This window comes from Ovis aries, chromosome Y (genome assembly GCF_016772045.2).
Source record: "Ovis aries strain OAR_USU_Benz2616 breed Rambouillet chromosome Y, ARS-UI_Ramb_v3.0, whole genome shotgun sequence".
NCBI lineage: Eukaryota > Metazoa > Chordata > Mammalia > Artiodactyla > Bovidae > Ovis > Ovis aries.
In genome coordinates, this window is record NC_082741.1 from 7,937,525 (window position 1) to 7,957,418 (window position 19,894).

The window sequence follows — 19,894 nt, forward strand, 5'->3', positions numbered from 1 at the left end:
TAAAATTAGGCCCCAAAAGTTGCAAATTAAAAGAGACCATCTCAAAACCTTAAATGATTTTCAAAAGTTATTGGTAGATATTAACTGGCTATGCCCGGTACTTGGGATTCCTACTTATCAATTACGACATTTGTTTTCCACTTTAAAAAGAGATACAGCTCTGGATAGCCCCCGGACCTTAACCCCATTGGCTTTACAAGAACTTCAATTTGTTGAGCAACGACTAAATGACAGCTTTTTGACTTACTTACATGCGTCTCAACATATTTCTTTTATCATATTTCATACTCCTTATTCCCCATCTGGTGTAATTGCTCAAGAAAAAAGATTAATAAAATGGGTTTTCTTACCTAACAGTTTTTCCAAAATATTGACTATATATATAGAAATTAGCCTTCCTTATACAGAAAGGTCGCCATTGTATTTTACAATTATCAAGATGTAAACCACACCAGATTGTTACTCAGCTAACAACTGCTCAAATATCTCGATGTTTACAATTTAATGAAAACTGGCAAATTTCTCTTGCCTCATATCCTGGTTCGTTTTCTAATCACTATCCATGATCTAAATTGATTGATTTTCTCCGGACTAACACTATGATATCTCATTCCCCAATTTCAGATGTTCCAGTTAAGAGACCCACTATTTTTACAGATACAAATAAAAATACTGCTAGATATTGGACCCCGGTAAATTCCAAGGTTCTCCCCCACTCATTTTCTTCTGTGCAGCCCCGCTGAGTTGTGGGCTATCTATTTAGTTTTGCAAGATTTCCCCCAACTTCCTGTTAACATTGTTTCAGATTCTCTATATGCTGCTTCTTGCCTACAGCTTCCCTATGTCTCCCTTCCACTGACCCTTAAAACAGCTATTGATAAATTGTTTCACCAAGTACAACAATTGCTCTTGCAGCGTTCAGAATTAATTTTCTTTACTCACATTCGCTGGACCCTTATCATTCGGAAATGCTACAACTGATGCCTCACTTTATCCTATAGAAGCAGCAAAACAAGAACATCTCTTACAGCATACCAACTCCAAACAGTTACAAAAATCTCATGCTATTACTCAAAAACAAGCTCAAAATATTGTTTGTTCTTGTTCCATATGTGCACCCTTTGCTTTACCGTTTACCTCACCAGGTGTCAATGTAAGAGGACAACAAGCAAATCAGATATGGCATATGGATGTAATTTATATTTCTTCTTTCAGACAATAAAAATATGTGCATCATACATGCACACATTTTCAATGGGCCACTGCATTACATTCTGAAAAGGCTGACACTGTTATTATTCATTTGTTATCTTGTTTTGCAGTTATGGGATTACCAATTGAATTGAAAACTGATAATGCACCTTCCTACCAATCTGCAAAATTAGCTCACTTTTTGTCTCAATACCATATAACTCATACTTTTGGTATTCCTTATAATAGTCAAGGGCAAGCTATCATTGAAAGAGCTAATCGTACCTTGCGTGAATATCTTGAAAAAATAAAAAAGGGGGAACAGGAGAGATTTATGAAACCTAAAGACATTTTGAATAAAACTTTACTTACCTTAAATTTTTGAATATTTGGAGCAAGGGAAACCTATCAGCAGCAGAGCTGCATTTTCAAGGGAAAAAAGAAGATAAGAAGATCGTGAATACACCTATTTGGTATAAAGATAAAGAGAAAGGTTGGATCCCAGCATCATTAATATATCTGGGACGAGGGTATGCTTTCATTTCTGTTAATAATTACAGGTTTTGGACCCCAGCGAGATTGATCAAAATCAACCATGGCTGATCCCTTTGTTTAAAAATGTTAACTTTTCTGCTCCTTCTCTAGAATCTTTGGAATGGGAACGTTACCGAGGTCATCAACCCTTTAAAGTCATGAATTATTCTGGGTCTATCATTGTAGATTGGAGTCCAGATCATGGGCAATTCTTAGAAAAATGGTCAAATAAATCTCTTAGGTGGCATCATGCATATGGCACTTTGATGGGCAATGGTAATGAAACAGTTAAATGGCAGCAATTTGCACTTGTCCCTCCTCAATTACAATTGCAGGGATATCCACACATTCAAGGGGATATTTGGAAACTATGGGCAGTTTCTGGTAATCTCACTGTCTGATCAGGAAACTATACTTTGGATAGTGGCGACTCTTTGGGTCCCTCTCATGTTAATTTACACGTTAATAAATCTTATTCCGCAATGGCATGTGTAAAATATCCTTTTGCATTGTTATATGGGAATTGGACCTGGAATGATACTGTGGGGTCTGTGTCATGTGACTATTGTAATCTAACTCAATGTGTAAATCAGTCTTGGTGGGAAGAATTTGAAAGACGAGCCTGTAACTCCAATTTTTCATTAGTAATTGTTAAAGCTTGGACAGAAGTATGATTGCCTATAAATCTGACTAGGCCATGGTCAGATTCTTTTGCTGTTTCTCATCTAGTAACCACTGTACAGACTTTGCTACACTGATCTCGACATATGCTTGGTGTGGTCATTGCTTCGATTCTAGCAGTTGCGTCAGTAACTGCAACAGCAGCAATAGCAAGCCTCGCGTTACACCAAGGAATTCAAACAGCTGATTTTGTTCGGGACTGGTATAAAGACTCTCATTTGTTATGGCAACAACAACGAGATTTGGATGCACAACTTGCTACCGACATGCTCAATCTTCAACACACTGTTTCCTGGTTTGGAGATCAATTAGCTGTTTTATCTACACGAAGTGTTTTGAAATGCGATTGGAATTCTTCTCAGTTTTGTATAACACCTGTACCATTTAACATGAGTGAGGGATGGGAAAGAGTAAAATGGTCTTTGACTGGACATCAAAATCTCACTATGGAGATTATGGACCTGGAAAGACAAATTTTGTCTACTTTTAGCAGGCCTTTACCTGACATTGCAGGGTCTGATTTGTTGAAAAGTCTTCAAGAAGGATTGAATAACTTAAATCCATTAGGGCATGTATCCACACTAATTGGGATTAGTTTTGGGAGCACTGTGTTTGTATTACTTTATGTTGCGTTGCTTTTCTAGTCTTCCAGCGATGGCGGAAAGGGAAACAACTAAAGCACGAAGCAGAGAAGATCCAGACCATGCTACAATTTATTAAAGCAAATAAAAAAGGGGGAGATGAAGGGTTAATGCAGCCACAATAGGGAAAGTGGGGATGTGCCTGCAAACGGGGCTCTCTGCTCAGGCTGAACGTGCTTGCAAACAAGGTGTTCTGCCAAGGAGGCTGGACACAGCCTTGAGTTTAATGGTCCCTTGCAAACGAGGGAACATTCCCTTCCTTATCATTCCCTTCCTGTGATAAGGAGGAAGAAAGGGCTCTGGACAGACTCTGCAGTAAGCAGAAATTTCACTTCCTTTTGCTGTAGGATAACATTTATGCTCATGCACTATATTGAGAAGGCTTAGTCACACAGTCTGGAATTCTGCCCAAGGGGGCTATATAAAAGTAAACCGCAAGCTTGCTTGCTCGCGCAGTTTTTCTTCCTCTGACCAGAGTGGTCTCCAACAGTTTTCCTGGTGTTGAGCTGCATGAGCTGCTTGTATATTTTTGAGGTTAATTCTTTGTCAGTTGCTTCATTTGCTATTATTTTCTCCCATTCTGAAGGCTGCTTTTTCACCTTGCTTATAGTTTCCTTCACTGTGCAAAAACTTTCTGGTTTAATTAGGTCTCATTTGTTTAATTTTGCTTTTATTTCCATTACTCTGGGACGTGAGTCATAGAGGATCTTGCAGTGATTTATATCAGAGAGTGTTTTGCCTATCTTTTTCCCTAGAAGTTTTATAGTTTCTAGCCTTACGTTTAGATCTTTAGTCCATTTTTAGTTTATTTTTGTGTATGGTGTAAGAAAGTGTTCTATTTTCATTTTTTGACAGGTGGTTAACCGGTTTTCCCAGCACCACTTTTTAAAATGATTGTCTTTTCTGCATTGTATATTCTTGCCTCCTTGTCAAAGATAGAGTGTCCACAGATTCCTGGATTTATCTCTGTACTTTCAAGTTTGTTCCATTTATCATTATCTCTGTCTTTGTGCCAGTATTGTACTGTCTTGATGAAGGTTGTTGTGTAGTATAGTCTGTAGTCAGGCAGGTTGATTCCTCCAGTTCCATTGTTCTTCCTCAAGATTGCTTTGGCTATTGGAGAATTTTTGTATTTCCATACAAACTGAAATTATTTGTTCTAGATCTGTGAAAAATACTATTCTTAGCTTGATAGGGATTACATTGAATGTATAAATTGCTTTGGGTTGTAAACTCCTTTTCGCTATACTGATTCTCATGAACATGATGTAGTTCACCACCTATTTGTGTAATCTCTGATTTCTTTCATCAGTATTTTATATTTTCTATATAAAGGTCTTTTGTTTCTTTAGGTAGATTTATTCCTAACTAAATCATTCTTTTTGTCACAATGGTGAATGGAATTGTTACCTTAATTTCTCTTTCTGTTTCCTCATTGTTAGTGTGTAGAAATGCAAGGGATTTCTGTCTGTTAATTTTATATCCTGCAACTTTACTATATTAATTGATTAGCTGTAGCAAGTTTCTGGTCATCTCTTTATGGTTTTCTATGTAGAGGATCACATCATCTGCAAACAGTGAGAGTTTTACTTCTTCTTTTCCAATTTGGATTCCTTTTATTTCTTTTTCTTCTCTGATGGCTGTGGCTAAAACTTCCAAAACTGTTAAATAGTAGTGGTGAGTGTGGACATCCTTGTCTTGTTCCTGACTTTGAGGGAAATGCTTTCAGTTTTTCACAATTGAGGATAATGTTTGCTGTGGTTTTATCAGATATGGCTTTTATTATGTCGAGGTATGTTCCCTCTATGCCTGCTTTCTAGATGGTTTTTATCATAAATGGGTGTTGCATTTTTTCAAAGGCTTTCTCTGCATCTATTGAGATAATAATATGATTTTAATCGTTCCATTTGTTAATGTGGTGTATCACATCGATTAATTTGTGAATACTGAAGAATCCTTGAATCCCTGGAATAAAGCCCACTTGGTCATGATGCATGATCTTTTTAACATGTAGTTGGATTCTGTTTGCTAGAATTTTGTTGAGGATTTTTTCATCTATGTTCATCAGTGATATTGGCCCGTAGTTTTCTTTTTTGTGGCATCTTTGTCTGGTTTTGGTATTAGGGTGATTGTGGCCTCATAAATTGAGTTTGGCAGTTTACCTTCTGCTGAAATTTTTTTGCAAGACTTTAAGTAGGATAGGTGTTAGCTCTTCTCTAAATTATTGGTAGAATTCAGCTGTGAAGCTATCTGATCCTGGACTTTTTTTGTTGGAAGATTTTTGATAATGGTTTTAATTTCCATGCTTATGATGGGTCTGTTAAGATTATTTTCTCTTTCTTCCTGGTTCAATTTTGGAAGTTATACTCTTCTAAGAATTCGTCTATTTCTTCCAAGATGTCCATTTTATTGTCATATAAGTATGCTGATAATAGTCTTTTATGATCCTTTATATTTCTCTGTTGTTTGTAGTTTTATCTTCTCAAAGAATCAGCTTTTAGAGTTGTTGATTTTTGCTATAGTCTCTTTTGTTCCTTTTTCATTTATTTCTACCATAATTTTTATGATTTCTTTCCTTCCACTATCCATGAAGTTCTTCATTTCTTCTTTTTCTAGTTGTTTTAGGTGTAGAGTTAGTTAATTTATTTGATTTTACTCTTGTTTCTTGAGGTAAGCTTGTATTATTATGAACCTTCCCCTTAGCACTGCTTTTACTGAATTCCATAGATTTGGGGTTGTTGTGTTTTCATTTTGTTTCTATGCATATTTTTATTTCTTTCTTTATTTCTTCTTTGATTTTTTGGTTATTCAGAAGCATGTTATTTAGCCTCCATATGTTTTTATTTTTTAATAGTTTTTTTCCTACAGTTGATACCACATAGTTAACACATTATGATCAGAAAAGATACTTGAAACAATTTCGGTTTTTTGAATTTACCAATGCTAGATTTTTAGTTCAGGATCGATTATCCTGGAGAATATTTTGTGTACATTTGAGAAAAAGGTGAAATTCATTGTTTTTGGATGAAATGTCCTACAGATATAAATTTTGTCTAACTAGTCCATTGTATCATTTAAAGTTTGTGTTTACTTGCTAATTCTCTGTTTGGTTGATCTATTCATAGGTGTGAGTGGGATATTAAAGTCTCCCACTATTATTGTGTCAGGGTTAATACCCTGTTTCATACTTGTTAAAATTCCCTTACATATTGCACTGCCCTTTTGTTGGGTACAGATATATTTATAATTGTCTTATCTTCTTCTTGGATTGATCCTTTAACCATTATGTAGTATCCTTCTTTGTCTCTTTTCAGTTCAGTTCAGTCCCTCAGTCATGTTCAACTCTGTGACCCCATGGACTGCAGTACGCCAGGCCTCTTTGTCCATCTCCCACTCTCATTGAGTCAGTGATGCCATCCAACCATCTCATTCTCTGTCATCCCCTTCTCCTCCTGCAGCAGAGTCTTTTCTAATGAGTCAGTTCTTTGCATTAGGCAGCCAAAATATTGGAGTTTCAGCTTCAATATCAGTCCTTCCAGTGAAAATTCAGGACTTGTTTTCTTTAGGATGGACTGGTCGGATCTCCTTGCAGTCTAAGTGACTTTCAAGGGTCTTTTCCAATACCACAGTTCAAAAGTATCCATTCTTCAGCACTCAGCTTTCTTTAGTCCAGCCCTCACATCATACATGACCACTGGAAAAACATAGCTTTGACTAGACAGACCTTTGTTGGCAAAGTAATGTCTCAGCTTTTTAATATGCTATCTAGGTTGGTCATAACTTTCCTTTCAAGGAGCAAGTGTCTTTTTTGCGGCTGCAGTCAACATCTGCAGTGATTTTGGAGCCCCCCAAAATAAGGTCTGTCACTTTGTCTCTTTTCACAGTCTTTATTTCTAGGTTTATTTTATCTGATATGAGTATTGCTACTCCTGCTTTCTTTTGGCCTGCATTTTCATGACATATCTTTTTCCACTCCTTCAGTTTCAGTCTGTATGTTTCCCTTTGTTTGAGGTGGGTCTCTTGTAGACCGCTTATAAAAGAGTCTTGTTTTTATATACGTTCAGGCAGTCTTTATGTTTTGGTTGTGACATTAACCTATTTACATTTAAGGTAATTATTGATAAGGATTAGCCTGTTGCCTTTTACTTAGTTGTTTTGGGTTCAGGTTATAAACCTTTTCTGTGTTTCCTGTCTAGAGAAGATCCTTTAGCATTTGTTGAAGAGCTGGTTTGGTGGTGCTGAATTTTCTTAGCTTTTGCTTGTCTGTGAATATTTTGATTTCTCATTCATACTGAATGAGATCCTACTGGGTTAATAATCTGATTGTAGGTATTTTTCTTCCATCACTTTAAGTGTGTCCTGCCATCCCCTTCTGGCCTGAAGAATTTCTATTGAAAGATTAACTGAAGAAAGAAAAGATTAACTGAGAAAAGAAAGATTTCTTTTCTCTTACTGCTTTTAATATTTGTTCTTTCTGTTTGATCTTCTTCAATTTGACTAATATGTGTCTCGGGGTGTTTCACCTTGGGTTTATCCTGTTTGGGACTCTCTGGGTTTCTTGGACTTGGGTGGATATTTCCTTCCCCATTTTAGGGGAAGTTTCCAACTATTGTCTTCTCAAGTATTTTCTCATGGTCTTTCTTTTTGTCTTGTTTTTCTGGGAGACTTGTGATTCCAATGTTGGAACATTTAACATTGTCCCAGAGGTCTCTGAGGTTGTCCTCATTTCTTTTAATTATTTTTTCCTCTCTGCCTCATTTATTTCTACCATTCTATCTTCCACCTCACTTTATCTATCTTATGCCTCAATTTTTCTACCTTTGGTTCCCTCCAGAGTTTTTTTCTTAATCTCAGTTATTGCGTTATTCATTATTGTTTGACCTTTTAAAATTTCTTCTAGGTCCTTGTTAAACATTTTTTTTTGCATCTTCTCAATCCTTGTCTCCAGTCTATTTTTCTGCAACTCCCTTTTGTTTTCAAGATTTTGGATCATCTTTACTCTCATTATTTGGAGTTGTTTTACAGGTAGACTCCCTATCTTCTGTTTTGTTTGGTTTGGTGGCCATTTATCATGTTCCTTTACCTGCTGAATATTTCTCTGCCTTTTCATTTTGTTTAAATTGCTGGGTTTGTGGTGGCTTTTCCGTAGCCTAGAAGTTCATGGTTCCTTTTTATTGTGGAGATTGCTTGCTGTGTGTTGGGTTGGACTAGTGGCTTATCAAGGTTTCCTGATTAGGGGAGCTTGTGGTTGAAGCTAGATTTCTTCTCTCTGGAATGCAATGAAGTGTCCAGTATTGAGTTTGGGGTGTCTGTGGGTTTGGCATGGGTTTACTGCTCAGGGATGTGTTTTGTGTTGCTGGAGAAATACCATGGTTTGTCTTGCTCTGCATCTTGTTGGCTCTTGGGTGATGCTTGGTTTCAGTGTAGGTATGGAGGCTTTTGGATGAACTTTTTTGAATTTATCTTCCATGGAATCAGGAGTTCTCAGGTGTTCTCAAGTTTTGGATATAAGCCTCCTGCCTCTGGCTTTCAGTATTATTCCTACTGTGGCCTCAGGACTTCTACATCCATATAGCACAGATGATAAAACATCTAGGTTTATGTTGAAACAATTCTCCACGTTGAGGAACACAGGGGGGTTCTCCACATTGAGGAACCCTGAGAGGTTCACAGGGTTACAGGGATAAGAGAAAAGGGAGGAAGGAGATTATGGTGACTAAGAGAATAGTAGGAGTCAAAAGGGGAGAGAGTAATCTAGCCAGTAATCAATTCCATATGTACTTTCCACAACCTGAAATACCAAGAGAGGTTCACAGAGGTGACCAGAAGGAGAAGAGACCAATCTAGACAGTAATAAGTTCCCTAAGTGTTCTCCACAGCCCAGAATACCTGAGAGTTTCACAGAGTTAAGTAGAGAAGAGAAGGGTCAGGGAGGAGATAGAGGTGACCTGGGGCAGAAAAGGAAGAGTCAAAAGTGGAGAGAGCAATCAAGGGAGTAGTCACACCCCTACATGAGATGGATACTAAAGATTAGATTCTTAAAGATACAAAATTGATAACAAATACCAAAAAGCAAAGATTAGAATCTAGGGTAGAGGTAAGACTCTCAATAATCCAATATTAAAAATACAAAACAAAATCACAAAAACTATATGTATATGAAATTTGCTTTAAAAATAGGTTCTCTTTTGCAAGGTAATAGTAAGTTATAAAAATGAAAAAAGGAATAATAAATTACGATAAAATTTTTTTAATGATAATAGTAGAACTATATCTAGGAATTTCTCTGGAGCTCTTGTGGGCAGTGTGAGGTCTGCTCAGTTTCAGATAGTTCCTTTTTCTAGCTTGTACTTCTTCTCAAGGTCTACAGGCCCCTTCCAATGCTTAGTCAGTGTTAATTACAGGGTTTTAATCTGTTGCACCTGTCACGCCCAGAATAGTTCCCTCTTCTTTGTTTATTTTGACTTCTTCTGTTTGCAGTTCTCTTCTGTAGAATAAGGGAGTTAAAGAAGACGAGGTTTGGAAAAAGATAGAGACAGGCCCTTTACAGGAACAGATCACCTTTAATAAGGTGAGAAGGGGCAGCAGTTAGATTAGTGAGCTGCTGCACTAACCCAAGAAAAGAGTAAGTATATATAGGCATGTATGTGGGAAGCTACTGTCTTAAGGGAGCCTGTTCTCCAAGTTTGTTCAGAGTAGTTATCTCTTGAACGGCTGGAGCAAGGAATTCTATAGATCGGCCAGAGAATGGGACCAGCTGGGAGCTGGGCGTAATCAACATTAATGTCCATTTTTTTCTTTGGGTGAGAGCATTCTTTATTTTGCATAGAATGGTGGGGATAACCCAAAGGTGAGGTTTAACTCCAGGCTATTTTGAGCAGTGTAACTTTCACCTTCAGTGTCTAACTTCCACCCTGACACAAGGTGGTGAAGGTGCTCACTTATTTAGGCTCACTTGTTCAGTTGTGTTGTGGGGAGGGAGGAACACTGCAAACAAACATCATTGGCATGTGTGGGGAGTGCTCCTTAGTTATGTTGCAAATTCTCAACATATGAAAGTCTAAATAAATTGGTACACGTATGCAATGGATTGCTTTCCTGGTGGCGCAGCTGGTAAAGAATCCACCTGCCAGCAGAAGACCTGGGTTCAATCCCTGTCTTGGGAAAGTCCCCAGGAGAAGAGAAGGGCTACTCACTCCAGAATTCTGGCCTGGAGAATTCTGTGGACTGTATAGTTCACTGGGTTCCAAAGATTTGGACACAACTGAGCGACTTTTACTGTCACTATGCAATGGAATGTTACTGAACAATAGATTAAACTAGGTGCTGAATCTAAATAATTAAGCTACATACAAGATTTCAGAGGTGCCTCCTCCCCCCACCCCCTCAGAGTATACAACAAAGGATTTCATTTACATAAAATCTTGGAAAATGAAGGATAGAAGCAGAATTTGCCCAGGAATGAAGGATGAAAAAACCTGTGAGAAAGGAAACTTGGAGCCTCTTATTTATGCATGTTAAAGTTGCTGCTCTAAATTCTAACAATAAAATTTTTATTTTTATTTTTTTAATTAAAAAATTTTTTAATGCACTGCTCTAAATTGTAACTTTATTTTGTTCATTCCAATACCAGTGTCTCTATAGGGTTCGACCTTAAAAAAAAGTCATTCCTAACAATGTTTAACTTTCCACCGCTCTCTGTGTGTTCACTCCTGTTGGATTCTTTGGGACCCAGTGGACTACCCCCCTCCAGGCTCCACTGTCCATGAGATTTTCAAGGTAAGAAATCCCAGGTAAGAAATAATGGAGTAGGGTAGCCACGCCCTCCTCCAGAGAGTCTTTCTCACTCACGGATAGAATCTGCATCTCTTGCTCTGGCAAGTAAATTCTTTACTGCTGAGCAGCCAGCTAACGTCAACTGAGCCTAATAAGTACTCCAAATTGCAGTGCATGCACAACCCAGTGGAGAAGGCAATGGCACCCCACTCTAGTACTCTTGCCTGGAAAATTCCATGGATGGAGGATCCCAGTAGGCTGTAGTCCATGGGTCGGACACGACTGAGGGACTTCACTTTCACTTCTTACTTTAATGCATTGGAAAAGGAAATGGCAACCCACTCCAGTGTCCTTGCCTGGATAATCCCAGGGATGGGGGACCCCGGTGGGCTGCCGTCTATGGTGTCGTACAGAGTCAGATATGACTGAAGCAACTTAGCAGCCACAGCAGCACAACCCAAGACTGTGCCACAATCCTACCTCCATGCTAGCAGGATAATAGAAGGCCTTGCAGGACTCAGGGCCCTGGAATCTGGGACCTTTGTAGAGCATTCACGGGCCTCAGGTCTATCCTTCTACCTTCAGGGCAAAATCAGTTAAACAGACTGAAATCCAGCTGCCCACCACTGCCACCAGCAGCGACACCGGAATCATGGCAGCAGCCAGGTGACTGCACGGCTTCTACATTCCCTGTAACCAGGGAACCAATTGCCACAGATTTCCTTTTGTGGAGTGCTGCATTTCCCTGCTCCACAAAAATTATCTGTGGCATCCTGAACAGGCACTTTGGGCAGGGACACAGACCAACTTGCTTGCACAACAAAAAGGGTAGGGCTTTGCTGTCCAGGCTTCAGCTGACATCTAGTCCCAATTCTTCAGTGGTTAATTCTGAAGCGATTTCTCAGGATTTGCAGCTCCCTCACTGATGCTTCTCATGGTCACAGGTTCTGGTGTCTTATGCTGTTCTGTTATTTTTAACCTACGTAATCTTTGGTTTATTTGAAGTAATAACTATTTCTTCCTTCCAGCTCTAAATGGGATATTTATCTAATTTATTTTAACTATAAGTTAAAAATTATATATATATAATTGATAGTGCCCAATCCTAAAAATCAGCCCACAGTGCCAAACAATAATGCTTGCAAAATAAAATCTGTGATAATTAGCCTTAAAGGTCAGTACTTGACTAATAACTGACAGCTTCCTCAGTTTTTCTCTTGCCACCAATTTAGGATCAACCAGGAAAGCCAAATACATTCACCTAAACCACCTAGGATGCCCTGCCTTCTCTTTTTTTTTTTGCTATAAAACTTCCCACCCCTCTGCCTAAATCTTTGCCAAACAAACAGTGGTGAGGTTGGCTTTAAATCATTACCGTAGTAACCTATGAAAAAATAGCCTTAGTTCTTTCTCACTTAGATAGTATTTATTTCCATATGTTGTGTTTTATAGATAGTGATATGCATATGTGTATATATGCGTATGGTTGGATAAATTTTGTTAAGTCTGTGCAACACTAAATTACAGCTAATCAGAATAAGGGAGAAGGAAATGGCAACCCACTCCAGCATTCTTGCCTGGAGAATCCCAGGGATGGGGAAGCCTGGCGGGCTGCTGTCTATGGGGTTGCACAGAGTTGGACACGACTGAAGTAACTTAGCAGCAGCAGCAGAATAAGGGACTGTTTTAATTTGTAGTAAATTCCTTTAACATCTTTATCCACTTGGTCCTTCCCAATTATCATTTTCATTTATTTCATTATGTTCTTACCTACCAGGATTCTTGGCCTCCTTATTCAATAGACATTGGGTTAGAGGCCAGATTCAAGCTAAGCTTTATTGGAGCTCTGCTGCAACAGGAGGGAGGGAGAGTAAGCAACAGGTTACCCAGGATTTGGGAGCTGATGCTTTATTAACAGTGTATGTAGGTGTGTTTGCAGGGTCAAACCAGTGGCTTAGGTAATTTGCCCACACTCTTAGCTAGTGTTGAGTACAGGGCATGTGCAGGATCCTGCTTTTGCTCCTGACTCTTCTGAAGTGACAGTTTCATTTTGGTCATTTTGTACCTTGTTATCCCTAATTTGTCCATCTGTTCATGGATGCACACAGTTATTTTGAGTAAAATAAATTTTGATAAGTCTGTGCAACACTAAATTACAGCTAATCAAAATAAGGGGCTGTTTTAATCTGTACTAAGTTTTAAGTATTATAGTTTATATTTTGTTGCTTGAGGAGACTCTTGTACAGGTGAAGCATTGCATTAGAGGGTCACAGGTCCCAGACTGTCTCAATTTATGTCTGTATCTTTAAGGTGGTCATGTATGGATGTGAGAGTTGGACTGTGAATAAGCTGAGCACCAAAGGACTGATGCTTTTGAACTGTGATGTTGAAGACTCTTGAGAGTCCCTTGGACTGCAAGGAGATCCAACCAGTCCATTCTAAAGGAGATTAGCCCTGGTTGTTCTTTGGAAGGAATGATGCTGAAGCTGAAACTCCAGTACTCTGGCCACCTCATGAGAAGAGTTGACTCATTGGAAAAGACTCTGATGCTGGGAGGGATTGAGGGCAGGAGGAGAAGGGGACAACAGAGAATGAGATGGCTGGATGGCATCACTGACTCAATGGACATGAGTCTGAGTGAACTCCGGGAGTTGGTGATGGACAGGGAGGCCTGGTATGTTGCAATTCATGGGGTCGCAAAGAGTTGGACACGACTGAGCAACTGAACTGAACTGAAGTGGGATTGTGCAGCATTCTTTTTGTATCAAGTTTATGTCATTGAACATAGTTGTTAAATTTATTAAGATAAGATTGATTTATGACATTATAGGTTTCATGTGAACATTAATATTTTGATTTCTGTATATGTTAAAGCATGCTAAGCACCAAAAGTTTAGTTTCCATGAGGAGCAGTAGCACATTATACTTTTGATTTGCATTTCCCTGATGATTACTGATGTTGATCGTGTTTTCATGTGGCTGTTGTCCATCTGTATGTCTTCTTTGAAAAAATGTCTATCTCCATTGCCCATATTTTAATCAGTTGGTTTCTTTTTTTTCATCTGTGTTTAAGTTGTATCAGTTTTTTACATGTTATATTTTGAATGTCTACCTCTTATTGGATAAATGACTTGCAAATATATTCTCTAATTTGGTATATTGTAGAGTAATTCAAAAATAATGCCATTAAAGTGTTGTGCTCAATATGCCAACAAATTTGAAAAACTCAGCAATGGTCACAGAACTGGAAAAGGTCAATTTTCATACAAATCCCAAAGAAGGCCAATGCCAAAGAATGTTTAAACAGCTTACAATTGTGCTCATTTCACATACTAGCCAGGTAATACTCAAAATCCTTCAAGCTCAGTTTCAAAAGTACATGAACTAAGAACTTCCAGATGTTCATACTGGATTTAGAAAAGGCAGAGGAACCAGAGATCAAATTGCCAACATCCACTGGATCATAGAAAAAGCAAGAGAATCCCAGAAATCATCTACTTCCATTTCATTGACTATGCTATAAGCTTTCACTGAGTGGATCATAACAAACTGTGGAAATTGTTGAAGACATGGGAATAGCAGACCACCTGATCTGTCTCCTGAGAAATCTGTATGGCAAGTTGAGAAATTACAGAATTGGACATGGGACAATGGACTCGTTCAAAATTAGGAAAGGTGTACAAGAAGGCTGTGTTGTCATCCTGCTTTTTAAAACATATACAGGGTATATCATGCAAAATTACAGGCTGGATGAGAACAAAGCAGGAATCAAGATTGCCAGGAGAAATATCAATAACCTCATATATGCAGGTGATACTATTCTAATAGCAGAAATTGAAGAGAAACTAAAAAGTGTCTTGAAGTTAAGAAGAGGACAGTGAGAAAGTTGTCTTAAAACTCAGCATTCAAAAAACTAAAATCATGGCATCCAGTCTTATCACTTCATGGCAAACAGATGGGGGAAAATGGAAACAGTGGTAGATTTTATTTTCTTAGGTTCCAAAACCACTGTGGATGCTTTCTGCAGCCATGAAATGAAAAGACACTTGCTCCTTGGACGAAAAGCTATGACAATCCTAGCTGCTGCTGCTGCTGCTAAGTGGCTTCAGTCGGGTTCAACTCCGTGCAGCCCCATAGATGGCAGCCCACCAGGCTCCTGTCCCTGGGACTCTCCAGGCAAGAACACTGGAGTGGGTTGCCATTTCCTTCTTCAAAGCATGAAAGTGAAAGTGAAGTCACTCAGTCGTGTCTGATTCTTTGGGATTCCATGGACTGCAGCCTACCAGGCTCATCCATCCATGGGACTTTCTTGGCAAGAGTACCAGAGTGGGTTACCATTGCCTTCTCCTGACATGCCTTTAAATTACCGTGAAGAGGTCATTTGAGCTTACACTCTACCTGTGCAGTTTTACAGCCTCACTAGCACGTGGAGGTTATCTGCTGAATGAATGAATGATGTTAGTGCTGAGACTGAAATGCAATAAAGGTATTATCATCTTTGAAACTGTCAGAAAGAGCTTGGGGGCAGGGAAAAAATTCTCATTCATTATTCCCCGCCCCCCCCCCCCATTAACTTTCCAAAACTGAACCAGGAAGAAATAGAAAATCTCAACAGATCCATCAAAAGACAGAAAGAAGAAACAGATGTATAGAACAGACTCTTGAACTCTCTGGGAGAAGGTGAGGGTGGGATGATTTGAGACAATAGCACTGAAACGTGTATATTATCATATGTGAATCAGATCACCAATCCAGGTTCGATGCATGAGACAGGGTGCTCAGTGCTGGTGCCCTGTGATGACCTATAGGAATGGGATGGGGAGGGAGGTGGGACAGGGGTTCAGGATGGGGAACAGATGTACATTCAAGGCTGATTCATGTTAGTATATGGCCAAAACTACTACAATATTGTAAAGTAATTAGTCTCCAATTAAAATAACATTTAAAAAGAAAAAAAATCTCAGTTATTATGTTGTCCTTTGCTGACTGTCTGTTCTTCATTTCTTCTAGGTCTTTGTCAAACTTTTTTTGGGGGGGATCTTCTCAGTGTCTCCAGGGAACTTATGTATTCCTCCATTTTATTTGAAAAATATTGGATCATCTTTACTATCATTACTCTGAATTTCCTTTTTATGTAGACTTCTTATTTCCTCATCATTTATTTCATCTTGTGGGTTTTTATTGTGTTCCTTCATCTACTGCATTTTTCTCTGTCTTTTCATTCATTTAACTTATTGGCTTTCTTTTCTACAGTTTGGGAAGTTGTAGTTTCACTTGTTTGTGGTCTGCCTTCTATTGATGAGGTTAGAACAGTGTTTTGTGAAAGTTTCCTGGTTGGGGGAACTTGTAATGGATGGAGCTGGATTTCCTTCTCTGAAAGACAGTGCTGTGTTTGGTTTGTGTTTTGGTGTGTCTGTAGGCTTCATATAGTTGTCAACAGTTTTAAACTGCTAATGGGCATGGTGGTGTTTCGCTAGTGGTTTGGCACGAGACATCCTCCACAGGAATTTTCTGGCCTTTGAGTGGGTGTGGCCTTTGTCCTGAAATTGAGGCCTTTAGGAGAGCTCTCATTGACTAATATTAACTTGAGGTCAGGAATTCCTGATGGCCCAAATTCCTGGACTTGGGAACCACCATCAGGGGTTCAGGCCTGACCCCTTCCGGAAGCATCCAGACCTCACAGTTTTCAGAGCCCAGCAGACAAAACTCCATGATTAATGGCGAAACCAACACTAATATCCAAGAGGAAGCAGAGGAAGTGTAACTGTGAGAAAAAAGAGAGAAAAGAGAAAAAGGATAAAAATAGGAGTCAGAAAAGAATAGATCTAGCCAATAAACGGAACCATAATTGAAAATGAATCTTCAAAATTAGACTAGCAAATATACAAAAGCATGGAAAAAAGTGTAGTGTAGCTACTTATTATGCTAAAAATAGTAAATAAAACTGTTTAAAAATGTTCCTAAAATGGAAAAAATTAAAAGACTAATAAAGAACATGAGAACAGTAAGAAAAATGAGAAAAAAGGGAGAAAAATGTATATAGAGTGCTAGTTCCGGCTTCACCATACTGTGGGAATAGCTCAGCAGCTCAGACTCTAATGTGCACTTACTGCCAGAGTCCAGCTCCAGCAGCCAGAGATTCAACATGAAGGGGTGGGCAGTGTCAGCAAGAGAAATTGAGGCAGCCTCTCACCTTTCTTGGACTGCCTGTTTATTTCAAGCTTATGATTCTCTTTTATACTTTTACAAAAGTATTAGGTCAGAGGTTTGATATTTTTAGTTCCCAGAGACCCAGATTTATTTTTCTCCAAAAATCATTGTTGCCCCTCAAAAGGAGTTCCTTCCTCAGCAATTCTCTTATCTACTTTTCTCATGTGTCCTTGTGCATACACTGTAACTCATGCTAATGTCTTTGCTGCATACCACATTCCTCAGTTTATTTCTTATCTTTATAAGTCCTGTTTGCCCCTAGTATCCTAAGCTCACTATTTCTTAGAAAGGGCTTTTAGCTAATAATATCTCTAACGTCCCTAATTTTTATAAGCTATAGTAGAATACTGTAACATTACAGCAATCCTTAAATTTTTAGCTTCTATTGTAATTATTCCTAAGCCCTAAATTCAGCAAACTCCTTTGCCATAAACACTTTTCTCACAAATAGAATTCAGATAGGAATCCCTCCCATGGTCTCAAGCTGCGGCCTGTGTGCTCACCCTGGAACACTTTTCTGAGCAAAAGTCCTTGAGCAAAGCTGCAGAAGCCTTTATGCCTTCTCCTGCTCCTCCCCAAAACAATAAACACCTCAATAATCTCTTCAGTCAACTCAGCCGAGTAAAGGAAAAAACAACTCTGAATCACAAAGCCTAAGTCCTCAATCCGGGTCTGTGCCTAGGAAACAAAGGGAGGGGGTTTAGGGTCGTCCCTCCATTTTGTCAATAATGCCTAATACGGCTCCCAACAACCTACTGTTTTAGGCTCTTGTTTTGTGCGAACACTCATTGTCCTTTTAAATATTCTGTAGATGTAGCCTACGTAGTTAATGATGTATATAATCTGCAACTTGTGTTGATTGAAAAGATGAGCCACTCAGCCCCGCGCCCCTCCAGGTCGCCGCGAGCTGCAGCCATAGGCCGCAGCTGCCTACTCCCCACAGCGGCGGGAGGTCCCAAGCACGCCTCTCCCCGCCTCTCCCACCCACGGGACAGCTCGCTGAAGCCCTAGCGTGTCCGGCTCCCTGACCCGGAGCTGAAAGCGACCCCAAGCCGCACGCGCGCCAGGCTTCTCCTGGCGAGAGTGGCGCGTGCCCCCTTTCCTCTGTGCGCGGAGCGAGCCCCACTTTCATGTTGGCACAGGGTCCACCGACACGAGCGGCTCGACACGCCGTCCTGCTAACGCTGCAGGGCGCGAGCCCTGCCTTCTTTCGCTCGCAGTGGACCCCGCCACCTACGGCGCGTGCCCCCATATCCTGCGCTCGGGGCGTGGCGCGAGACCCCGGTTCCTGCGCGCCAGCGGTCGTCCTACCCCCACCCCGGCGCGCGCGGCGCGAAACTCCCCTTCCTGCACAGGCGGCGCAAGCACCCCCATTCCTGCGCGCGAGGCGGGGCCCCAGAATCCCGTGCCAGCGCATGCCGGCCAGCCCTACCCCGGCACGAGTGACGCGAGCCCCCCCCCCCCTTTTCTGCCCACGCTGCAGAGCGCGAGCTCTCTCTTCTTGCGCGCGCGGGGCCCCACGCCGCAGGCCACACTAGCCTCTCTTCCTGGGCGCCCGGTATCAGCCCTCTCCTGTGCGGGTGTGGCGCGACGCGAGCCCCCACTTCTTGAGTGCGCCAGGCTTCCTGGCCGGGCGGTGAAAACCCCAGTAGATGCGCGCGCGGCGGGGCATGAGCCCCCACCCCTTCCTGCACAGGAGCAGGGCCAGCCTTTCCCCGGGAACGCTCGGCGCGAGCACCCCGTACCCCCATTCCTGCTCGCGTGACGCAGCACGAGCACCCCTGTTCCTGCGCGCGTGGCGCGAGCACCCGCAGGAAACTTTCCTGGCGGAGCGGACCATCCCTCCCCTCAGCACGCGCGGCGCGAGCGCCCCCTACCTGACCACGCGACGCTGGCCGAACCCTGCTTTCTGGGCGCGTGGCGCAAGCCCCCTTTTTTGCACTCCCGGAGCCCCCGGGGAAGGGTGTCCTTCCCCTCACACGAAGAGTTCCCCAGTCGAAAGCCGTGTTCCCTCAACTGCCAAGAAGGGGGTCCGCACTCCTGGGCTCCCCGGCCTCCACTGGGCATGGAGCGGTTCCCCACCGGGGGCCGTGTGTTCTCAACCGCGCACCGAGTGGTCCCCACTTGCGCCAGCACGCCCTCAACTGGGCACGGAGGGGTCCCGAGCCTGCGATACTAGTTCCTGGGAAACATTGAGGGCAGAAAGAGAAGGGGACGACAGACGATGAGATGGTTGGTTGGCATCATCCACTCGATGGACCTGAATCTGAGCAAGCTCCGGGAGTTAGCTGATGGACTGGGGGCCTGGCAGGTGCTGCGATTCACGGGGTAGCTGAGTCCCACACGACTGAGCGGCTGAACTGAACTGAACTGAACTGCAATTACATAAACATTCCACATGATGGCACTCTAACATTAAAAAAAAAAAAAGCTGGCCCGCACCGCGCTTCACCTCTCCTAATGGGAACATTGAGCAGAATGATAGAGCACACTATTACAACTAGGATGTGAATCACCGTTCAAAAACATCACATTAAAAAAATACAGAATCCACGTATACCTACTTCGAAAAGAATGGTAGACGAAATACGCTCAAAAACATGTAGGTGAAAACAAGCACAGCTGAATCCATCTAGTATTCTCAGTGCCACAGAACCAGAATCTGTACATGCAAAACGAATGCATCCTTGTCAATCAACTTAGACAGAGCAGGAACTTTTACCTAAGATAAAATCCAGGAGTGAGGAGACACCAGATTTGGTGGTATCCTCTGGCTTGTTTTACTCTAATGTACAACTATGCATGACAAAAACTTTCAGACATCAGAGGCCACCCTACAAGAGGAGGGAATAAAGAATCCT

At 41.0% G+C, this 19,894-nt stretch overlaps 1 long non-coding RNA gene across 1 annotated transcript; it reads left to right on the forward strand.

The window, feature by feature from the left end:
• Positions 1–3,513: 3,513 nt before the first annotated feature.
• LOC132659054 (uncharacterized) lies at positions 3,514–15,346 on the forward strand. Its single transcript, XR_009599037.1, has 3 exons — positions 3,514–3,581; positions 10,681–10,826; positions 13,134–15,346. It is a non-coding gene; the product is annotated as an uncharacterized LOC132659054 (long non-coding RNA).
• The last annotated feature ends 4,548 nt before the right edge of the window (positions 15,347–19,894 follow it).